The sequence below is a fragment of the Phasianus colchicus genome, chromosome 13 (genome assembly GCF_987193195.1).
Source record: "Phasianus colchicus chromosome 13, bPhaCol1.hap1.1, whole genome shotgun sequence".
Lineage (NCBI taxonomy): Eukaryota > Metazoa > Chordata > Aves > Galliformes > Phasianidae > Phasianus > Phasianus colchicus.
The window spans coordinates 5,491,417-5,517,435 of record NC_143448.1 but is presented as its reverse complement, the minus strand read 5'-3'; the positions used below and the strand labels follow the sequence as shown (position 1 = coordinate 5,517,435).

General features: G+C 36.3%; 1 long non-coding RNA gene across 2 annotated transcripts in view; it reads right to left on the bottom strand.

Moving 5' to 3' along the window:
• The window catches only part of LOC149916125 (uncharacterized), a 128,164-nt gene that overhangs the window by 6,812 nt on the left and 95,333 nt on the right, over positions 1 to 26,019 (bottom strand). Inside the window, exons 5-7 of one of the 2 annotated variants that reach the window (XR_016470887.1) lie at positions 25,097 to 25,134; positions 22,958 to 23,014; positions 17,700 to 17,773 (exon numbers count right to left, since the gene is read on the bottom strand). This is a non-coding gene — a long non-coding RNA (uncharacterized LOC149916125). Of the gene's footprint in view, positions 1 to 17,699; positions 17,774 to 21,177; positions 22,355 to 22,957; positions 23,015 to 25,096; positions 25,135 to 26,019 lie in introns of those variants that run through there. The other variant, XR_016470886.1, reaches the window with a different exon arrangement.

Genomic DNA, 26,019 nt, shown 5'->3' with positions numbered 1-26,019 from the left:
CTAGTTATGGCTTCACTCAGACCCAGAAACCATTTTGTTATAGAAAACATTTAGCTCTTTGCAAATCCAGTGCTAAGAACAGGGCAAAAACGTATCCCTTTCACTGCTTCAGTTTTTCCAGTGATTCTTCACTTGAGATACCTAGACTCTTAGCAATTCTACCCTCTCCAAATTAGGCCCTTACTTTTGTTTTTAATGGTCATAATTGGTTCTTGCCATTAATTGCACATATCTGTTATTAGAAACTGACACATTGTGAGGTGCCTCAACATTTAGAGCACAAGGTAGACATGGCTTTTGTCTTATGTACAGGCAAGGGAAACAAGCAGAGAACAGCCCGAGCTCACTAGTCAACTGAAGAGTAACACCTTGTGTTTGTTTGCATTTTATAAAAACAAACAAAACAAAACCCTATTGCATTATGTTAAATAACATGAAGGTTTAGCATAAAATGTGACTAGAATGAATATAAAGAAAAAGCTTTCTGTCTCATTAGATGGTGTGAGTTTCAAAATCTGTTCTAGAAGTATTGTAAAGTGTATAGTGTTGTAGATTAATGCACTGAATACATTTCCACAGTGCTTGATGTGTTTCATAAAAGGTCCATTTCAGAAGTGTGCTGTATTATAGGTGAACAGTCGCAGTAAATAATCTTGTTACAGAAACCTAAGCAATTTTTACAAGGCGTATTTCTGGCTGACTGAACAATTTATTCTCCAGATGTCACATTGTATTTTTCCAATATAAAATGAAACAGCTTTTTTTTTTGCTTTTTTTTTTTTTTCTTTTAAGGCAGACTCTTTTGTTTGATGAGACTGCATCAAAGGTACTTCCTTAAAAAGAAAAATCTATTATTAAAACTTGTCATGGTATAAAATGTACACTATGTGATTACAATATGTAATTTAACATTTAATTTGATTAAGAGTTACAAAAAAAAAACTACACCAAAGTGTGAACACTGCTGAGGACATCTGTGTGCATTTGAAAACAAAAGGGAGAGGAACATCAGCTCTCAAATCAATCATCTATGTGGATCCTAAAGGTAACTGACTAACTCTGTGTATAGTTAAACTGTCACATCAGATATCACTGGCTAATAAACACATATGTTGTGTTATAGACCCTGGAAGATTACATGATAATTTGATATGATAAGAACTGCCTATCCAGAAGGCAAATGCAATTAAAAATATTTTAGCTAAGCAAAATATCAGTGGAGATAAACTTTAAATTGCAGACTCATTTGCCAGCATGCATTTTCTGAGCTTCCAAAAAGAGATATTTGCAAATGGATATTTCACCCAGTAAAATTCAATGAATATCAGCAATCTATCTCACTGGTGAAATACTGAAAAAATATCCTATACACTAGCAATTATCACACATTTGCATTTTGTTGTGCAGTGTTCATTATACAGATAGAATATTGATACCAAATGATACAGTACTGGGTTTCTTAAAATGTTCCCCATTTTGCTCTTCACTGTCTTTTACTCATGTTTCTGTTACTCTTGCCTTCCACAAACTGTGCATTTATATAAACCCATATAAAAGTGACAGAAATTGAATTCTGGAATGTCTGCTTTAGAAAAAGTGTGTCAGAACCAACAGAAAGTGGATTTAAAGTGTGATGGAGTCCTGAAAGTTTCTTCCTTAAGCGAGCATGAATTTTACAGAAGTCAGACTAACACTGAAAAAGACTTATTTTGATTCAGTTCTCACTTGGATTTCATATGTCAGCACCCTTTGTGAACTCTACAGACATATTTGGCTTCTACAACATCCAAGTCACACTAGAAAATACTGCCTGGCCCATAACAAATGTTTTTCTGCCCTCTCTCCCCTACCCAAGTCTTGCTGAGTAAATCCTAATTCAAAGCCTCTCCATAGGCAACAACTTCCATAAACAAGTATCCACATGTATGTGTAGATTCAGTACTTAATTATTGCTTGCAGCATGACTTCAAGTCCAACCAATATCTCTCTGCATAAAATGTTTTGCAGTGGTATAACGTCCTTCAGCCCACATGTATTTGAGTGAGTCAACTGATTATCATGAAGAGGCAGACTATAACAAAAGCTAGGAATGAACGAACTGTGGATACAACAAAACTCTCAAACCCTTCTTTCACTATGACACAAATTTGTTGCTAGCTTCTCTGCTAATTCATTCCATTTGTGCTGGAAAAAAAGTAATGCTTGTGCTCTCATGCTAACAAACCAGAATACTTCATACAAACATGAGGAAAAACTTCTTTTCTGTGAAGGTGACAGGGCACTGGAACTGACTGTTGAGAGAAGTTCAGGAGTCTCCTTCTCTGGGGATATCCAAAACCTACCTGGATGCTTTCCTGTGCAACCTGCTGCAAGGACCCTGCTTTAGCTTCCAGCCACCACAATTCTGTCGTTCTGTGACTTGCAAATGGTGCCAAGGAAGTGAATATCTCACTTTCATAGGGAACTTTTCATGTGATAATAGCAGAAATTATCAGCTGTAACTGTGAACAAAAATTTACCTTCTGACAAAAAATGAATTCCTGACTGAAACTGCATGGATATATCTGACTTGCAAGAAGTTCTGAGTTCTTATTAAACATCACCTTGAATTGCAACCAAACCCAAAATGATTTAGAGGGGAGAAGAACAAAGTTGCACCAAAATGAAGAAATACTAAAATCTGCTTATGAAGATAATCCATGTACATCTGTAGATTTCTTTGCTATAGTAGCAGAGATATATTCCAGTGATATTTTGAAGCATAATTAAACATATTTTGGAAAATGACTTTCATTTAAAATTTCTTTTTGTGCTTTGTGTCCCTTAATGAAGTCAAGGTTGAAAAAATAAATAAAAATACTTTGCAGTCTATGTTGTTGTTGTCTGGAGCCAGTCCAGGCTGTTTTTTTGCTTGTAGATGGTTCACTGCATAATCTGGACATCTATTGAGAAAACGTTATCTTTTCCAACTGTGTCCTTTAATCTGGATTGTGTTAAAGTTCAACTGTTAAAGAAATATAGCACTGCAGATTTCACCCAAATGATATTTCTGCAATGCAGCTGAAAGGTGACAAAAATGTTAATAGCCAAAGCAATATATTTACACTGGAGGATAGGCTGGAATACAGCTGGAATTTCAGCAACGACAGAAAATGTTTCATGAGACACCATTTGAGGAAGCTTACTGTCAAGACTAAACTATAGATTGAGCTTGTTTGCTCTCAAGAACAACTGTGGACTCTCTCAGCAGTTCTTTCTGGCTAAAGACCACTGTCTCAATTGTACTCAACTTCAGTTTCATTTACACATGATCTGATCCCTTTGAAACACTGGATTGTCTGGACTGCACAGACGTGGACAGAGAAAAAGTTGACAGTTGCATGTCAGTTTGACTGCTTTGTTGATGGACTGTTCAAGGCAGTGCAGACACAAAATTTGGTGTCAAATAGGTGCTGAAAAGGACCAAATAAAGGACTTCTTGAGGACTCCAGAGTTAAGAAGCCTCAGAGAAGTTGTGACCAGATGTTTTAAAGTTCAAAAGAAAAGTTTGCCTCACACAGCACGGAGCCTCATGTCCTACTTGACAGTATTCTCCATGGTTGGCTTCAGTTCCACAACCCAGTCTAAAATAGCATCACGCCAGGCTTGGGTACTTGCTTCAGTTACATCAGATTAACTAGCTTCTCTCTAGGTTGATTCAAAACAACATTCAAAACTGGATGGCAGTAAATGAGCAGTGCAACTTCAGTATAGCCTCTGGAGCAAGAAATCTTTTTTGAAACAAACAAACATGGGAGTGTGAGATTATCGCTGTCATTTGAATTCCTACTTTGCTTTTCATCAGGCAACAGCAGTCAGAAAATTGAGAGTATCTGTGTGATAAGGCAAGGATATTCATTTCAGAACCAGAGTGTTGATCATATTACTCACTGCTGGCTAGCATATACAAAAGCCAACATATCATGATGATGGTTCACTAAGTCTTCAGCTTCTCACTCACTTCCAATGTCCTCCAGGAGACTCTGAGATTCTGTTCAAGTCCATTATGTTTTTGAGGCTGAATCAGGATAATTGGTCTGTCTGTCTTCTTGCCTGAGAACTACAAGATCTCTGATCATCAGCTTATTAAGGTGATCACCTGTCAACCACAAGAACGTGTTGTAATATTCTCTGTTTTGACAGACAGTCCCCTTTGGCCTACAGCGGGGGATAGTTTCAGAGCTACCTCTTGAAAGTGCAAGGAAATGAGTTTGGTGCTTTTCTATACATGACCCATTACTCATATACAGATACTGGTGAGAACCATTAAAACACTTTAATTGCAGGAAGCCTATGAATGACTACAGAAGGCTTTTGTTTTTCATGTTAGGGCAAACAGATTTGCATAAGTTTTTCTCACTTAAGACAGACTGGGTTAATCAGATGAAAATAGAACAGTACCTCCAGGATCTGTCCTGGTTAGATCTTCAGTACGTTGAACATCAGTACCAGTGTGTTGCCTTATCTTCCCTCCTGCTGGTTCATCCCATAGCTAGTTGCTATCTCAGATAATTTGTCTACTTAGGACAAAATCTTTCCTTTCCAAGGACGGCCCCTCTGCACTAAGCACAGCACAGCAAAGGCACGTAGATCTATCATGCCACATCAATGGAAGACCTGGGCCCTGTATGTCCTGAAACAAGCAGAGCTTTGGAAGTCATTAAAAGTGCCAGAAGCACAAAACTTATACAGAAATGCACCAGACACTGTAACAACACTCCACAAGCATAAGCCAATGATATTAAATATTTTTATCCTGAAAGTAAGTCCTATGCATCTACCTTTCCTTCTTGCTTGCTTTAGAAAAGGTGTGGAAAGAAGGCAGAAAGTCACAGTTATAGATGTAAAGCACACTGCTCACTAGCAAGTAGCAAGGAGGCCCAAACAACCAGCATTAATCAACTAACAGGTTCGGACACAAGCACAGTAGTCTCATTTGGAAATGCTTTTCCCTTTGCTTCCAAGTTTTCAAGCAAGAAGATCAACCTAAGGTCCCTTCAGTGCTGTTTAAGTCTTAGAAAATGCCTGAATCACAAGGAAATAGTTCCATCCACCACCACGTTCCACCGGTGCCAATGTGACAGAGATAATGTCAGTAGGAGACTGGAAGCACGAGGATCACAATCACAGGTTTTGGAGATTTTAAAGTAACAAGTGTCCTCTTGTCTTAAAAGTTAGCAATTAGTAGATAACACAGCAAGAAGCAAGAGAGCATAACATAATATGTAATGGGGAAGATACTGGAACATTCACCAATAATTAGTATTTCTAAGAGTATTACTTAAAATACCAGTGAGTTTATAAAATAATTGCAAACTTTGCACTGAGACAAATTGGAATGGAAACTTTATGCAAAACACCTTTAATTGCCCATCATTTCCCATGCTGCCATTTTCTCCAACTAGAGATAGTTGCATCCCTGTTAATTATGCCTCCCACAGTCCAGTCTTTCTTATCTCTGATCCTACAAAGAAGTAATAACACTGTTCATCAACTATCCTATTACCATAGAAATGATGGCAATGTCATAAATTCTGCAGCCCGATTTCTCGACAGGGTTGATTAGGAACAGATGATGAGCTGTAGAAAAGCTGAACCCTTGATTAAGCACAAATAGGTCTTATGATGAACAAATATGGGAAGAAAATATATTTAAAATCATGTCAAGAATGAGCATGTTCTTACTGAAGACATTTTTTGCATTGTAGAATTGAGTTTGTTTTCAAGGCTCCCTAATTTATTTTTTAAATCCCACAAACATATATAATTAGTAAAGATATGTGCTCCAGAATCACTGAAAAACAAATTGGTATTGTAAAATACTACATAGAATCTTTCGTTTCTCTCACAATATACTTAGCATTAAAAATTCACTATAACTATCTCAGTTCACCCACTGATGAGTATACACACCTGCATTATGTGTACACAAATACAGATAAATCATTAGCTTTTAATATTTTCAACTAGATCAACTTGAATTCAAAGGACACTTCATTGAGAGACATTTCTGGTAAGTTCTGACCAATCTCTTCATGAAGCCACTCCGAATGAACTGCTCTGCACCTTGCCTAAGTTGTCTACTTTTCCCTATTCCCAGTGAAGACCTTGGCTCAGAAGGTTACTGACACATTTCTCTTCCTCTATTGCAGGAACTTAATGAATGAATCAATGTCAGATGCTTACTCGTCTTCTGAATCAAGACATTTATTGAGTCTACAGCAGCTAATAAAGGAAAATTCCTACTTGTATCATTCAAACAATTCACCCAAATGTAGAAATATAATCTATGAAAATATTAAAAATGTTCCAGTACAGTTCAAGAGACTGTCATTTCATTTTAAATTTTAAGTGCTACATCCACCATTGGTACTTTACTGGAGACTTGACAACTCCAATTTCAAACACAGTTCTATTTTACCAGTAAAAGTGTGCAGAAGGGTGTGCAGACCCATTCCAGGCCATTTCTGTTCTCAGGCCTGATGCAGTGTTTCTTCTATTTCAGACTATTTAGTCAATGCCATTAATCAAAATCCTATAGCAGAAAATGCATGCATAAGTCCTACACATTTATTGCCATGGCAACAATTCAGGCTCTTGTTCATATGTCAAGCTACATCAGTGGAGATAAATTCTATTGTTTTCACACTGACAGTTCTCTCTGTGTTGGACTTAATCCATGGAAAAATATAGCTTTGCTTCTTATTAAAATAAAACACAGACCACCCAACTCTCCAAATCCTCATTCTTCACAAAGTATCAACTGAACAATCTGAATAGTTATACAATTATAGTTTGATATTTAGGTTTATGATAGTAATGAATGTGTAAGAAATGGCTCAGTCCTACGATATTGTTTTAATCTCTGGGATTGGTTAGGAATTTAATTCTTCCTGAAAAGATGAGCTCACTGCTGTGAAACTAAATAGTTACGATACCAGAGCACAGTGTTCTTGAATTAGATTGTAGTATTTTTTTTAAAAAATGCCTTTAAGCTGAGTGAAGTTGATGTAATTCTATCTCCAACTTAGCTTAGATACTGTATTTTTCATAACATAAGTATTAATGATTTTTGTATAATCTTGTCCAGAGAGAGATTTTTTATTTCATTGATCTCATAACAAAACACACTCTCACGTGGGTGATTCACAAGTGTGAATGAAAGATAAGCATCATTTTTCGGGCATAAGCCTCTATTTGCATTTGTTATGCTATGAACAAGTCTTAATGTCTGAGACTGTTTTATGTGATTTTACCACATACTAGACCACAGTTTTGCATCCTATTTTTTCCCACAGACAAATATTCCTCATTATCACAGAGTAATGAGGAAACAGTTTGTTGTTAATAAAATACTTTCAATGCTTCAGCATCTCATTATTTCACATGTATGTGCGCGATGCTTCCTAGAAATGCACAAACCTCATATCACCACTAAAGACATGTCCTTTTCAATCTGACCCTTTTTTCCCTTCTTCATGCAGATTTAAGCTCCTGCTTTTACAGCATGCTTCATATTGACAAAGCCTATTACCATGATATACTATACTGGAGTTCATTTCAACTAATATCCAGCGCTACATCTGTTACTGTCAGTGCCCAATCTAAGTTCCTGTGTCAATGAAGATGAAGACAACCATTATATTTACTTATTGTCACGCCATGTTATGCCAGTATCAGAAACAGCTTCACATACACACAGTGTGTGACTTGCATCAAATATATATATTTTTAAATGGGGGGCTTTGTGTAATTTGTAAATATCCTGTGAACTTCATTCATATTAATGAAGCAGCGTTCGCACTTTACTGGCATTTTGATGCAAATTACAGTAACTCTTTGTGTGCCAGGTCTGCCTCTCTACGTGACACAGGCCATGCTTCCAAAGCAAGGTTGCTAATTCCCTGGATGAGCAGCACAAGCCATGCTCGCTGCTTGCCTTCTCAGTCACCTGAACTGCTGGGGAGGCTAAGCACAGACTGGAAGAACTTGTCAAGTAATTTGTTTTTGAATCTTGTCATGTTCTTAAGGAGAAATATTAACAAAAGATCTCTTGGTGCCTGAGAAATTGACAGCAAATATTTTTTTCTGGACTCCAAAAAGTAATGTTTACAGTTATTTTCCTTGCCCTAATTAAAAGCACCATGTTTCTCACTACTTTTAAAACCAGAAGTACACAAGTCTTAACTAAATAAAAAAGCTGTTTTTAAAATAGTAATATCTGAAGCAGAACAAAAGCAGCTTTTTTCCACACACGTGAATTACACGTGAAAATAAAATTTTAGTTCCCAGTTTAGTACTGCCCTCTGGTGATATGTATCTTGGATATGTATGTGACCTATTCCATCAGTGCATCAGCCCTAGATCTGGACAAGACTTAAAATGCAATTTAGGCATTCAAACCTAAGTCAGTTATTCTAAAAATACACTGTTTAAGCCCTCAGCTTAAAGATGCTGTATTTCTGCCCGCCAAGTTCTGCAGCATGAAGCATGCTTTGTGCACAGGCAGAACTGCTGCCATCTTGGCTTGCTGTCTTGCAAATCCATCTTGTCTTCTCCTTCGGGAGAAGGAAGAACCCCTGGAAGTGGATTCTCCACATTCTAACATACGTATGGACCACCTCAGCTTCGTTTTATCTTTCACATACTGACGTACCTGCTATCAAACAAGTGTTTAGGGCCACAGATCTGTCTATAGGCGATTGTATCTGAGTTGCAGGGAGTCATTTTAATCCTAGAAGGCTGAAATGTATGAATCTTCCTTTTAGCAGATGGTTTTCTGCCAATTCTGCTGACTGTTTGTGAATCTAATTAGGAGGAAACAAATGACCCTACTGTTATTATACAGGTCAATGTTTCTCAACCATTTAAAATCCATTAATATCTAAGCTTTTTGAAGAATTCTTGGTCCACAATAGCTTTTTACATACAAATGCATAAAACCATAATAATTTTCAATATTCATTTATTACTACTGAAGAAACCTCCTATCTTAACCTAGTATACTGGAAAACACTGACATACTATTCCTGCCATGAAACTAATGAATAGTGTTCCTCTCACAAATGGAAAAGGTCTGCCACATATTTGAGTTGTGTTAAAATTCTTTACAGAGCTCATTCAGGGAAGCTATAAGGTTCTCAACTTCTTTGAAAATCTTGTCTTTCAAATCAGTGGCACCATTAAGAAAAGGTATGAGAAAGTGGTACTTTTGATGTAGTATTCTGGCAAGCACCAGTGAATGTAAGATTCTTAATGAGATCATTTAAAATGTATATTTATTTGTTTGTTTTTTAAGCAGCCAAAAATATTTTTGCATCGTAAGTCATAGCTGTAGTTAAATGCAGAATGCCACAAACACATGAACCTGATTTGTCTCCTTACATTATAACCAAAACAAAAAGAATGAACTTTTCTTCTGAGTTCACTGTGCAGTACTTACATTATTAATCAGAATTATGTCACAGAATTATTGCTTTGCTTAATAATGTGTTTAATGTAAATTTAATGCAAAAGATCTATGATAAAGGCAGTCAAACCTCTATTAAAATCTTTTTGCAAAGTTCAGCCACTGTATTAGAAGCTTTTGGCTAATAGCCTAATGTTAATTTGGATTCTAATCACTTGATATTTAATGTGGTTTTGTAATTAGATTTTTTTTTTTTTTCCAGACAAAGCAAGAAAAAAAACATATGGGTCAGAGTGCATGACTGTCATTAACTGCAGTGCATTTCTGGTACATGTATAACCATAACACAACTTCTACGGTGAAAGTGCAGATTATACCCTAGTCAACAACCTGTGTTTCATTCTGTAAATGGAAAAAAATACATGACAATCAAGTGATAAATACCTGCAGCTGTTCACACATACTGTTCCAATTTAAAAGGTTCCCACCCTCTTAGCTGGTCCAGAATAATAATTTACATATTCCATCTCTAACTCTGGTTCAGTCAAAAATTAGTTAGACGCTAATGTGTCTCTGATAAACTCAGATCACTCCAAGTTAAATAGTTTGAGAACAATTACATGATTTACTGTTCTGGAAGAAGTGATGATACAATAACCATGCAGGAAAGAGGGCACAAGTATATCCAGTACAGTATAGGCAAACAGAGCACGTATCTGAAGTTATGGACAGAAAGGGGGGCTGTAATAAACAAATGCATCTCCTTTCTTTAACTTCCATAAAAATTTCCACCAAAATTACAGTGATCTTAAATCGGTGATGTAGAATAACATTCTTTATTTTCTCAAACTCTTTTAGCTTTAAACTGATTTTCAGTATGCTAAAATACTATAAAGTAGAAAGAAAAGTTTATACTCTAAAATAACTCATTAATTCAAATGGAAACAGTATCCTTACAAAGAAGTGAAATAAACTTAAAACCATGATTTAAAGCATTATTAGTTTGCTCTTAACTAAATGGTGCACATGTACACATCACTCAATTTTTATCTCACCTGTTCAGCTATATGGCCAAATCTCACACTGGCTGGAATATTTTAATGAATTTTAAAACAGATTGCCATCAGTGGGCTGTCCTACAAAAAGAACGTGAGTATTGAGCATTTCAGTTAGACTCCCTGGGATGTCACAGCCTAATCTGATATACCTCAACAATTTATGGAGTTAACAGTACAGAAAATAAAAAAAATCAACAAGCTCCAAAAGCAGGTTTTGCTTTAATAAGAAAAAAAAAAAAAAAAACCCTGCAAGCTGTCTAAAGTTACAGGCGTGTAGCTCTAAAAGTGGTTTTCATCAGAGATGTAATCATTCTCTTTAACACTCACGACACTGTTTCCACTAGAAAATATGATCAAACTTTTTGAAGAAACTAGTCTGGTAAATGTTTTCTGGCAAAATGTATGAGAAGTCAAGGCAACAGTAGATACCAGGAGAATCTACTTCTGCTTTCTTCATTTTTAAAGTACTGAATATTCAGAGTTGGTTTAGGGTTCTTTGTTTTCTTACTACTTGCTTGGGGCTCTGTTTATTTTCTGCCTTGAGGAAGACACTAGACATCTGAAAAATGTATGACACCAACGTTATGCTGGCAGTCTGAGCATATCTGGGAAGGGAACATTGTTGCTGTCATTCAGAAACTAAAAATACTGACGGTACGGTACAGAGTTTTGAATTAGAAAATTGAGATCCAGAATATCATACATATACACTATTTGCAACCAGTGATATATTTGAGAAAGGTTTTCTATCAATGCATCATGAAGCAGACAGCTGTTGATAAGGAGCCCGTATCATTCTCTGATTCATTTCTCAAATAATTCTCCCCTTGCTGGTGTTGGTGAAATAGATAAGGGACATTAATTTCTTCACCTCCCTTTCCTTACGGTACCCTAGTGACAATGAAAATATGGGGCATGGCTCCACCAACACGTGAGCAAGCACACATCTCATAGCTCATCTGTACCATACCTAGATACCTAAGAATTAGACCTTGTGTCTATATACATAGGTAGCCTCTCAATTTCTTGGTTTTTGGCCAAAGATTACAAAACATGCTAAATTGTATTTATGACATATATTTTTATTGATTCTCTCTGAAAATTATTTAACGTGACTGAAGGATAGTTAGAAATTAACATCCTTTGTCTCGAGGTCGAGTGAATTGGAAACGTAGTAAACTAAGTTGTGCTGAGTTAAATCACTTATGAGAGGCATTGATACCATCGCCATCCTATCAAAACTCATCTATATAACTGTCAAAAGCCAAGAATTTCATAAAAAATAAGTTCCATATAAATGTCTGAAAATAAATGATTATGCAATTCATTTTTTTCTCAGGGAGAAGAAAAGCCAGAAGAAATCTTATGTATCTTGATATAATTTTCATTAGAATCCTATGTTCTCCATACATCATAAAACCCAAATGAGTGGCTTTTGTGTCAGGAGACTACCAAGAGCACAGGAAAAGAAACAATCTATACCCATAGGACTAACATTACACCAAATTGAAGTAGAATCCCAGTGCTGTTGAATGTTTGCAGTCAGATTGTCAAAGAAGAAACATTACTGATAGTATAAAAACTAATTCTAATGTGAGACTTCGAAAACTCCATATTCCACAGGCCACTCCTATAATGAAAACCATGACATTTTCTCATACTTCCTCTTGTCCAATGGCCACACTCACACTCATTTATCTGTGGCTAGAAAGAGAAGGGAAACTTCTATCTCATTCTGCCTCACTAAGCAAATCCTGTCCTCTGGTCATTGCTCTATTTCTTCTGCTGATCATGTTTGTGTGCTCATCTTTTCATATTTTTGCAGCTCCTGTTATGTGCTTTTTAGCAATATGCTGCTGTAACTCATTTCTACAAATGTTCCCAAACCTAAATTCAATTTTGTTTTTACACACCTACAACGAGGGAAAGAAACATTTCCATCTTCTGCTAACCTGAACCATTTGTCCACCATTTCAATCCATCATTAGACAATAGAGAAGGAGGTAACAAAACAGATGTGTCTACTATTCACTCCAAGAAGTATAATATCTGTGGAAAGTAATCAGGAAGGTCAGAACCTGCAAAAATATCTTTGAGATGGAACAGCATCCTTAAATCTCGTCTCCAATGTCTTAAATTCCACAGTCATGGACCTAGCAAGGATTCTGCCTCCAGAATATCTTCTGGGGTCACTCTTTTTCTTTGCTGCTGCAGCAGTAGGCATAGGTTCCCTCTTGTTCTCAATACGTGTTCCATGCAATTGCAGCACTTCAGTTGCACTGGGAATCATCTGAAGTATCTAATAACTATTCGCAGTATTTCACCCGTTAGGAATACTTTAAGTTCTCCCTTAAGAGAGCTCACAGGTTTTCTAATAACATTTATCACTTCGAATTAAAATTGCACATTGTGCTTTGTATTGTTCCTATTTAACCACATAACAAACCTGGTGGAAAAAAAAATACCATCTAGTAAACGATCTTTCAAATAAATACATATATATGATCTAAACCTGAAAAATGTGCAAAGGCTGGGAGGGGGGAAATATTCCAGAGTCAGCTGTGTAGTTTTTCATAACACACAGAACAAATATAATGCAGCTAAGTCAAGTAAGTCATGATTGATTTATTATATTGGAATCCATTAAAAGTATTCCATTGCAGTTTTAAAACCATATAGTCATTAAATATCTTTGAAAATACACACATTCTCTACCATCATTATGAGATATTCTTGACAGCACATCATTTTTAATGGCACCGTTATAAACAGGATTCATAATGGCTTTGTTTAGCATGTAACAGAATTGGAAGTCAGTAACATACAGACTTGTATTCTACAAAATCAGATAAGGCACTGAAGTAAAGACGAGTGCACAATTAATATATGAATGATTATTCTATGTAAAATGAAACATTTTAAATAGTGCATCAAATAGGCATTAAAATGGAACAAATGAAACAGTGGAATAAATTTAGTGTATATTACTTACAAGTGCAGCATGAACTACTGGTGCTGATGTGTGATCTAAATAGGAAAGGAAAGATTATGCCCAAGGCTAATTGAAGCAATAATGCTGGTGTCTAATTGCAGCAAACTGTTATATGCTTAAAACAATTCTCAGATCCACAACGTGCACTTTAAAACATGGCTTCTGAACTAACACCTGCTTTCTGTTTAGTTCTTTCTAATAAGGTGACATTGGAAGGACAGATCTTTCACACATTTTATCCCTTCAACTACAGTAGGGTGAGGGGTTTGCAACTGTTAAGCTTCACAGGAAAGAAAAAAAACAAAAGCCTCTAAAACCTAAAAGATCTCCAAAAAAATTAAGGTTTACCTTTAGCTAACGTACATAGGGATCTGGGCACTTGAAATTGAAACAAGACTTATAAGAGGAAAGAAATAAACGATAACCCAAACCAGTCCAGTTCCTCCTCAACAACAGCACCAGGAGAAGAGATCTCCTGCCTTGCTCAGCATAAAATGTAATGGCATTGCAGCAACCCTAATCATCAGACCAGGATGGGCCAGAACAGGCACTTCAGAACAGACCTTCCCCATACAAGGACAGTATCTTACCAAAAAGGACTAGCAACTGAAAGCAAGATTCTTCAATTAAAGTCTCTACTGACCTCTATTGCAACACAGCCACATTAACATAAACCCATCAGGTATGTGTAATTATTTCTTCCAATGGATGAAGGCATAAATTGACATTCACAAAAATCCTAACCAGCCACGTAACTTGTCATAACTAACTAAATAAATAGATGTAGAAGTTTGTTATTGTTTCAATATACATTCTTGGTTGTAATGCCTTAAGATTTCCTCTGAAATCTACTTTATAAGCACTTATTCTATAAGGATTCCATTTATCACCAATGATATCAAAATATCGTTTATTACAGTAATTTAATTCAGTGAGGACCACTCAAACATTATAGCTAATATAGCCAAGAGATAATAACCAACACATGTGCTACCATAGCTGAAATCTATCATACAGATGAGAGGCGTAGATCAAGTATAAACAGTCACATATTAGAAAATAAAGGGAATTTCAACAGCAATGGAAATTGAGAAGATAGTACAGTAGTGAGGACACACGAACTGAAGCTACAGGGTAGTTGCTCAAGAACCGTGCTGTCTAGCTTTTGCACAACAGGCCCGTATGTTGCATCTTGATTAGCAAGCTTTGTTCTGCTTTTTAAGCCTAATTTCTATAGTACATCGCTAACTGCATTCTCCACCACCTCAGAAGCTCAGTTTCAGCATGAGCTCAAGCTCTGAGACAGGTCTGCAGGAACAATGCTCTTAATATTTTCACATTCGGTCACGTATTGTGAGAAACCGTATCACAGGGAGCCTTAATTGAGCAATTTACAAGTGTGTAAATCTTACAGCAAAGATCTCAGAGCCATAGCTGTAGAATGGACACATTACACATTATCACATTAGCCAGCATGGGTTCACGAAGGTCCTGCTTGACCAACCTGATCTCCTTCTATGAGCTAGTGACCCGTCTGGTGGATGAGGGAAAGGCTGTTAATGTAGTCTACCTAGACTTCAGTAAAGCCTTTGACACTGTCTCCCACAGCATTCTCCTGCAGAAGCTGGCAGTCCATGGTTTGGACAGGTACACTCTTGGCTGGGTAAGGAACTGGCTGCATGTGCAGGCCCAGAGAGTGATGGTGAATGGATTTAAAGCCAGCTGGCAACACTGGTCATGTGTTTCCCAGGGGTTGGTGCTGGGGCCTGTCCTGTTTAATATCATTACTGATGACCTGGATGAAGGCATTGAATGCACCCTCAGTAAGTTTGCAGATGACACCAAGCTGGCTGGAAGTATTGATCTGCCTGAGGGTAGCAAGGCCCTACAGAGGGATCTGGATAGGCTGGATAGCTGGGCTGAAGCCAATGGAATGAGATTCAACAAGACCAAACCATTGGTGATGGGTGAATGGTTGGACTGGATGATCCTGTAGGTCTTTTCCAACCTTAGTGATTCTATGATTACCACCCAGGCTTGTGAAGAAGTGTTTCTAAGCTGCAGTGCCAATTTCTACAAACAAACAAAAAGCCAACCAGAATTATATATGCTTCTCAAAATTAGACCAGACATATAATTTTTTTTTACAGAATTGTTTCTTAAAGAGCTTGAAATAAATACTATATAGAAAACGCACTTATCTGATTTAAGATGGCAACATAGCACAAATGAACAATTTGGATGTTCTACAATTGTTGAATGCTTGACCTTTTAACCTTCATTTCATTCACCTGGTCCATAACTGTGTTGTTTGTGTAATACGTAGGTTGCTCTGAAAGTAATGCCTACCACTCATTTCCATAGAAACTACAACAGACATGAAGAGCACAATAACAGCATTTGATAGATCAAATTCTCAACTACATAACACTTTTTCAACGTGGTCACCACTATCAGCTATGGATTTTAATGACGGATGAGCAAGATTCTGTATGCCACACTTGTAAACATTTGCATTACTGTCCTGAATGTGGCTTGTCTTTTGCACTGTTGTTGACACTGCTAGAACACAACACCTATCACCCTCACTGTGTTCACATCCACTGTTTTGTCTCCAGAACATTCAGCAAGCTTCAATTCATGTCAACAGGTGTTAGTTTTTCCACATGGAGGAATTCAATGACACAACTTCACTTCATACGCACTCCCAAGTCAGACATTTTGGCAGACTGCCCTTCTACTGTCATTTGTCACATGGCAGCAAAACATAACCACATGAACTGGTGGGAAGGTTCAACCTCTACTGCCATACCACCATCACCTGCCTCAGACATTGCATGTCAACATAATAAAACTGAAGGCATTACTTTCAGAGCAGCCCTTGTATGTAACAGAACGACCTTCAACAGCAGTGTCTTTGAAGGAGAACAGGAACATTTACTATAGATTTTATTATAAATGCCTTAATGAAATTCTAATCAATAATACTTCGGAGAATGGTAAAGGAATGGAATACATTCATAGGTAAAAGGAGACGTTATTATCTCAGTTCAGTAACTATGAAATGGAAAGATGAAAAAAGTCTGTTTTTCATATTAGAGCTGAGCACAGCTGTACAGTTATATAATAAGGTATTGCTTGTATCCATGGCAATAGGGAGTAATTGATGCACCACAGTTATTTTTATAAACCCAAACAACAAAAAAAATTCAACTGGAAATTTCTTTTCCAGTTTCTTAGCATTGTATTTTTTTTTATCTGTACATAATGTACAAATTTATAGTCTGAATACACTACTGATCTGACTCGTTGAATAAAACATGCTGGGTGTTTGCTGCATATTAAAGAAGATGAAATCTCACGTCCAACAACTAAGTCTTTCATGAAGGATTACATGAAAAACATTTCTTGGAATAAGATATATTAACTAAAATTCATATTGTTTTGGATTTGGGATATATACACCCTGGAGATTTTATCCTTTAACGATTAGAATGTTTTGCAGATGTCTCAGAGTGGAAACCGTAGGAAAATTTTAGTGAAAGCTAATGGAAGGCTGTATTATGAAAAAATAGCAGACATCTAAAAGTGTATTATTTATTGTATCTCAGACTTTCTGTGACATGGTCCAATCTCTGGCCCTCCTTGAGTAAAAACATCAGATGTGCTGTTTTAAGGGAAGAACCCATACTTTCCAATCGCTCCACTTCTTGAAATTACACCAGCAAAGGATATTGCTTTTTTTTTCTCCAATTCTAGTTATGCATCCAACTAGATAACTGAAAAACTGAAAGAGAATCAGGTGTCCCTCAGTGGTAACAATCTAGACTACAACAGAAACAAAAGTAGTAAATTTCATTTTCTCTTCCCACTCCCCCCCCCCCCCCCCCCAAATAAAGATCCACTGACTCACCAGAATTTGCATTTGCAATGACTAGCATTTCCATTATTTTTAAGTAGCTACAATGGTAGAGGGTTTCTGCTGTAAAGACAAGTATTTGGTCAATTCAAACCCGTTGCAGATTAGAAATGGGGAGTCTTTTGCAAAAATATCTGTTGATATTTTTTAAAGGGGTACTACTAGTCTGGAAAATCTGCATCACTAGTTGTTTGGACAACAGTGCTATTTAAAAATTTTTCATGCCTGAGAACCTTTAGACATTTTGAGAATAGAGCAAGGATATAAATACTATACACATACCTAGAGGTTTACTTTGTTTCCTCCACCCTGGAATTCAGAGGTTTGTCTGGAAATTTGCAGTAACTGGGTTTGACCTTAATGCAGGACAGAAGCAAATATGAGTAAGCATACAATGCACACACATACAGCATCGCTTTTACCTAATGTATTTAGCTTTTAGCTTTAACTTCCCTTCAGCAATTGAAAAATTACAGCCATTTTTTCTAATTCATTTCTTCACTGCTCTTGATAGCGTTTATATTTGATGAAAGTAGCTAAAAATAATAACCCTGCATCATTTTCTCTGTTTAGGATATTTCTTCTTCTCCCTTCCAGTACTATATCAAAATGTCTTTTTGTTGAGAGATTCTATACAGGGGATTAAAATGCATTAACACAAGAAAGGCTACGGACTGTGAGTCAGCAAGAACAAAAGAACCAAATACATCATGTAAAAGCTAATAATATTTAGATAGGGAGCCCAGAATTTAGCATTTTCATTATATTTTTCAGTTAGCATGAAAGTTTAATCTTCCACTAATCATTTAAAATGTAAAATAAACAGAGCTTTCAGCATGTCACAGTCTATACTCAGATCCCCAGGAGAGTGAAAACCACAAAAGAAACCCAACAATATGATGCTATATATTCTGAGATATTGCCATTCAATCTGATTTGCCACATGCCCATACATTTTAATGCTGGCTTCATTATGTAACCTCTTCTTGATTAATCATTGGTGAACAATGCCTAAATTGCACTCCAGGATCAGCTTGAACCAGGGCATTGTTAGCAGCAACATCCATCCAAAAAGCATACCAGATGGTCTGAGGAAAGGTCAGGATGGTACTACCACAGTGACAATGGACAACGCTCATGAACTGCTGGTAGAAATACTTGGACTGAGATTCCAGTCACTTTGCAGAACATTCTGTGAGACTGTTTAATCTTCTCTTTTCCTTTTAAATTCCTGCTAAACAAATATTTTATCAAACTATTCTATAGCTGTTCTTTGTCTCACCACAGTCCACAAAGAGTCATTGACTTTGGTATGGGTGCCTTTAAATTAAGAACTATTAGCACATTTAATTGTTTCTTCTACCACTGTATTTTCCACAGTCTTTGAAGAGCTGCTTAGCATGTGAACCAGTCTTAGGCTGAAATATGTGGCAAGTATCTTAACACACAATTCAAGAAAACAGTTTCTTGGGACACTGAACTCTCTCCAAGGCCATGCTGTACTTACTCAAGATTACAGTTGTTGGCTAACACTGCTAGCTGAATAAACAAACCACCCTCAACCACCACTTAAAAAGAAGAAAGCGCTTAGACCCTCCCTACACTTTTTACAAATGGACAAACTCTCTTTCCATCAACCCCTGCTTTTACATGTTAGACAAATGAAATATTGCCCACATCTCATGGTACTGAAATCACACACACACAAAAGAAAATGGAGAACTTTTCCCTGCAAGCTGATAAAGCAGTGAACATAACACCACAAAACATTCTTATATCTATTCAAACTAGGGCTGGTTCTCAGATTACTACCATATTTCTGTGAAATTCCATTGTGAATCCTGCACTGTTCATTACAATTACCCTTTTCAGCATAGTGATTCCCTTTACAAGAGGTGCGGGTTGTTGGGAAGCAAAAGCTAAGACAGACTGCTATCAAGGTTAAAGAACTTCCTTAAATTTGTTTCTCAGAGGAGACCATAATACACACACTTCTCAATGATATCGAACATTGTCAAATTCCTGTAGCACAAATTTTGCTCATCTGCTCTCCTTCAGCCCTGAGCCAACAGAGCTCCTTCTGTGCTGGTTGTACATTGCTGAATGGAACAGATTCTCTTCAAGGGATACCTCTATCTACCCCTGTGTACAAAGCATTCAATACTGTGCATTATCTCCCTTCCTGCAGCCTAAACCTGCTTCCAGAAATTGCATCCTTTATGTCAGACAAAAGAGGACTCTGGATGAGGTACAGCAACATCGACTCTTTCCAGAGTTGCCATTGAGGACAGTGAACTTTCCACAGTGCTAGAGGCCATAGGGAAGAAAGTACTTTAGTTTTATAGAATTGCTAAATGTTTTAATGATTAAAATCAGAGAGAATAAAAGTGGAAGATGCTCACAGCACAGAGTGTGTTATTTGGGTAGGAGTCATTTACTTTTAAGGAGGATGAAGAGTACTTTGTGGACAAGTTTGCTGTCTGCAAATGAAGACAAGATTAGTTACTAAAACAGAATTTCTGAGTGCTGTTATCAACTCAAATGAAGAACTTCCAAGTTTAGTATCATCTTTAGAAAACTTAAAGATCTGAGGAGTGACTAGTTGGTGAGGAACATTACCTGTAAAGTGGATATTCCTTGCTTTGATCTACAGCTGATTATCTGCATTAGATCATTCAAGTGTGTGGTGTGCAGTGATTGTTTAATATCATCAGGGAATTTAGAACAAAAAGTACATAATATTTCCAGGAGTTTCCATGGTTTTCTCTTCCTGGCAGAGTGCACTTACTGTGGTCATAGTGAGACGTGTCAACCATCTGTGTTGTTTTCCATAGCTCTGGTTTTAGCACAATCCAGTTGGTGAATTTTATACCGCAGGGAATTCATTTCTCATTATGACTTGATCAAGATTGGGCATGATTAAAGCATAGATGAGGATCTTATGGGAAAGCTTCTTTCAATGCCAAGACTTGTTCATACAAATTTTAATTGCCTAATGATTTTCCATGTTGATTCCTAAAGTGGATGTTACAGTGAGTTGTATATAACCAGTAAAGCTTCTTCATGGATTAAAACAGTTTCTTTCAAAAATATATTTGACTTTCCAAGGAGAATAGCTTTGTTGAATTAATATTAAGATAGGTATAAACTCTACTGAGGCACACGTAGCAATGTCTGATGACTTAGTTCTTTATTACAAACATTTCCATGTGTTTGGATTGACTGCTGTTTTTTTATAGCAGTTACTTCTATGTACTGTAACTTGAAGGCTATGGGATTTTTTATTTTTTTATATTTCACAGAGTACTTCAGAGAGAACTATAGGTACAGAAGTATTTCAGAGAAAATTTGATGGCAGCATGAGGGCAATTAAATTTGTTACAAGAAAACAGTGAGTCCAAATTTTCCATTCCAGATAAACATGTAATCAGCATGACCGCATAGGATTTGTATATAAAATTATTAAAAACCTGTTTTTTACAGCAGCTCAGTAAAAGTTTGACTATGCAGGTTTACACACTTACAGTTCAGAAGTGTAGATTTTTGGAAGCAATGCTTTTCTATGTAAAGATGAAAGGGTTTAATGCAAAAATATCTCTGGGACAACTTGAAAAATTTAAATGTGAGCTTATGTCAGTAACATACAGGTAAAAAAAAAAGTGAAACTTCATAAAAATAAATTGGTAGTGATATCTTCTGGAAATAGGGGAGGTGGGAATACTTTTCTATGTTAGAAAACTTCAGAATAAATACTACTTAGTTATCAAAAGTAATAAGAAAATTTTTATTCTGGTAAGCTGATGGAAAATTACATCTGCTGAGTATTTTTTGGCAATATGATACAGCCTTGTATTTTCCACTGATACTTCAAATACTACCACAGCATGTTTAAGCAGAATCAGTATCTCCAGAAAGGCACCATTTAAAGAAATTCCCTTAACCCTAAGTACAACTGGTTTAAGTATAATCTTAGGGACAGGTGTCTGTATGGGTTACCAAATGTAAATATGTGTTTGATTCATATCTACCATTAGTCAACAAGAACACCACAGTCACAAGGCAATGTACTATCCAAACTATGTTTACCCTGCTTTCAGGTAGAAAGAATGACTCATATATATAAATCTTTTTCTAGATATCACAATGGAATAAATACATGCAGATGTCACTACCCCGTACCATTACGTTCCTCTCACTTAGGATTCCAGCCAGGAAATAGAAACTTCACCGTTGGAGAGACTCATAAATAGTTTAAGAACCCTCTATCAACATGGGATAAAAGGGAAAAATAACCAATAAAACTACATAATGAACAACTACTGAACAAACAGAGCTGTAGCGTTCAAACATAGTCAAGTTATTGCCTCGGCTGTTACAAGGATTTTACAGTAATATCATTTGATTTTCTAGCTTCACAGCAATTATATCAAAGGTCTTTTACTCATTTCAGATGTGCATCATTGTTTTTAAAATAAATTCTATTATGAAGTCCAGAGTGGAAAAGAACAAGAAGCCTTTCAAGGTCACAGATAATCATGTTTGATACTATATTTGTAAACTTTATCATCTTCTAAATCCTAAAAGTCAACTGCTCCTAGAATACAGTAAAATACAACATTTTCTGTCACTATAGATAAGGGAAGCTCAACTTCTTGATTCTAGATACAAATAGGAATGTGCACAGTTCAGGTTAAATTGACTTTGGCTTCATCACACAACATCTGAAATCATACTGCAGTTCTCCAGTGCTTTTAGGACATAATTAGATAAATTCATAGATTAAGCTACTGGCAGTACTTGCTCTTCTGTGAATAGTGAACCAATTCCACAGCACATTGAAATACAAACTGTAGTTGCAATACCAAGTTGGCAATGCATCTTTGCTGTCGATTGTTGTGTGCCATATGGACCCACTTAAGCCTCTTCTTCTTTTGGCTCTGGAAGAGAAGTCAGCCATTGTGGCCAGTCATGAGGTCAGTTTGGAAACCAAATGGCCCAGGTGCAAAAACTTCAGCAGGGACATCTGCATCCATGACTGGTTGGTTTTTTTTGGCTAGCTTTCTCTCTACCCATATTTATCTGCCTTGCGTAATGTTACCAATTTCTGCCAAATAGACCCCAATAACTCAGCTCTAATTTGTATATTAAGTGATCACAAAATAAACTCAGTATATAGCTATTTTTTGCATCCTATTCAACTCTTTAAATATGAAGAGAGCTAACATCCTTTTTCAGACTATTTATGCGCACAAATTCAGGTGAAAGTTTTCACAAACTCAAATGTGGATATTAATTATTTCCTTTCAAAAAGTTTAATCCCAGACACCAAAGAAAGTTGAGATACTCAAGAGGAAAGATAAAAAATGTAATTATAGTGATATTGATACAGCTACAGCCTGATTCTTTGTACCAAATATGAATGTTTTATCCTTTGATACATAATTCTTAGGAAGGCTAAATAGATGCATATTAATCAAGCTTATTTTGTGCTCAACAATATTAGCTAACAAATATCTACTGGATATTAATATTATACTTACATTTCCTGCCACAATTCTCTCAGATGCCCAAATAATCATAATGGTCTCTCTTCTTGCCTAAACAAAAAAAAGCAAACAAACAAACATAAAAAGGCTTTATAATATAAAATAAAATAAATTTTACCGATACTGTTATCATTGCAGGGCTGTAATTCTATTTGAAGAGCAATTAAAATGCATTCTATAATAACTCATGCATTTCATATATTAATATTGCTCTGTTGGTCCAAGATCCCCAGTTTGTCATTGTTAAAACAACACATCAAGTTTAACCTTCAGGTTGGACACAGTACAGGCAAAGAGTACCTCTACAAAATCTCAATTCTCAGGTTCACCACTATACTACTCAGATTGGATATTGTTCTAACAGCATGGAATGCAAGAATTGAGGTCAAAAATAGAGACTTTCTAAAACAATATTTAAAAAAAAATCTTTCATAAGGTACACAAAATATATATGTGCATATATGCAACTAAAAAAGATAGGTATCGTAGAATTCTTCTAGTCTCTAAACTATCATAATGTAGTATACTTCTGGTTTCATATTATACTTTGTTACAGATTTCTTATTTTTAAAACAGATTAAACCAATCCCCTCTTCATTTTGATCTGGGGATAAGTATAACTCCCTCTAATGTAATGTAATTCATCTTTGCCCTGATTTCCCTCTATGTTTCATGTCAAACATACACAAAACACTTTTGTCCGTGGGTTTTTTTTTCCTGAGGTAAATTCTATGCACTGGACATAGAATTTACAGAAAAATATTACAAAATATAGACAAATAGATTACAGGACTAAGTAGCTTTGCACCAGGCTGGAGTAAGATGCTCTGTAGTGAAGATGTACAAGCAAATAAAAATGGCAATTGGGAGCCTCATCCTGATAGAAGTAGTTCTTAATTTTTAATTTTACTCCAGCAAAAAAAGAGTCAAACTCCCTGAGTAAGGTTAACACAACAGTCTGAACACTATGCACAGGCCTTGAGGAAATCACTGCTCAGCAGAAAAAAAGATTTTATAATCTGCTGTCTCCAGAACAAGTCCACAAGAGTGTTTTTTTCTCCCAAGAAAGCAGGTGACCATCTGGAACTCAGTCAACTGGCAGTTATTTGACATGAAACCTTTGTCAAAGGACTGACAATGGCTCAGCAGCAGATAGACACATGCTTTTGGAGAGCCCTAGAATTTATCAGCTGATATTTTATACCAACAGTATGGAATAAATACATACAGGAAATTATTTAGAATTCCAGACACACATGCAACACTGATTGGCATCTCAATAATGCCTAAGAAACATTGAAGTTTCTTTGCTTGATTTTTATGCATAGATTCTGTCTCATATTAGTAATGAGCTGTTCCATTCCAGACAGTGCATTTCCAGGTTGCATTGCCTGCTTTCAATGATCACTGTGTCTCAATTTGAGCTTCATGCTTTAAAATATAAATAGTTTGCAGCTGTTATCTAATTTAGATATTTATATGGACTGTATATAAATATATTCCTGTGTACACTGTATGCGTATATGCTACATTGTTTCTTTCCACTTTTGTTCTAATAAATACATAACAGATCTGAACTAGCATCTGAAATTCAAGAGTTTTAAAGAATTGCTAAATGTCTCTCCTGTATTATGTCAAAGATGAGTAATAATTAACTTATGTAACGCTCTTTAGGTAACAATACAGAAATAGTGTGATTCTGATCTTGTATTATGTTGAAATTCTGCTCTGTTGATGAGTTAATATCAGCTGTAGCAAGCAAATTCAGCATAATTTTTCCAATACAGGATACAAACGTCATCCAAGTCCCTCTCTACGCTGCCTACATGAAGATATATGTGACGGCCATACTATCTCTACAGTATCAGCTTTTCCAAAAGACAGTGGCTAGGAGCCAAAGTCACAGCCTGTTCTCTAATGAAAACAGAAGAGATGATAAAAGAAGCCACAATCAACACAAAAGATACAGGCATAAATCTTCACAAATGTAATGCCATATATTTGTACATTCTGTTTACTTTTAAAGTCTTCAAGTAAGCCTTCTTGGATTCACCAATTTTACGCTGGCTTCAAACACATCTGGAAGTACTCTATATTAGAAAATAAAGAGAAAAAAATAAGAGCGTATCTTACCAAAATATGACTGGAGTCTTTATGTTTCCTGGAAAACTCTGTAAAGAAATGAAATGTGACACCTTCCAGAGTACATGCCATGAAGGTCTTTAGTTATAGCCAGATCCTTGAGGATGATCTGAGATTTCTCTTTTTTTCCTATTGTTCTTTTGTTATTAAGTTACCTACCCGGAAACCTGCAGTCAACAAGGCATAACTAGGACATAAACAGAAGTTCTCACTCCCTGCCACACACAGACTATGACCATTTAGCTTGCTTATCTACCTCAAGCAGTTCCAAAAGTACAAACAAACAAAGATATAAAGCAAATATCAACTTATATTATACATAGGTTGCTCAAAAAATAACGTCTCCTATCTATTTCCATGGAACATAAAGCAGATACAAAGAGCACTACGACGGTTTGATAGAGCAAATTCTCAGCTACAAAATATTATTTTTCAACATAGTCACTGCTATCAGCTATGGATTTTTTTTGCCAGTGATGAACAAGAGCCTGCATGCCTTGCTCTTAAAAAAATCTGCACCAGCAGAGGTGGCCCACTGTTTCACAACCACTATGGTAGTGTCATTGCTAGGAAAATGTTGCCCATGCAGTCCATCTTTCATTGGCCTGAACAGAAAGACAGAAGGCATCAAATCCAGACCACATGGTGCGTGTGGTAGGACAGTCCAGCCAACACTGGCAATGTGGTCTGTGATCTTCAAACTGATATGGGGCCTGGTGTTATTACTTTGAAAGAGAAAGTTGTCTTATCCTCCAGCCTGACTGGAATTTTGAGCCTCCAGCTTAGTCAGCATCACAAAGTAGCAGTCAGAATTGATGGTTTGTCTGAGTTCCAGGAAATGTGGAAGGATTTTCACCTCTTTCCTATCCAAAAAGAGAGTGCACATCATTTCACCCGCTGAGGCTTTTGTCTTG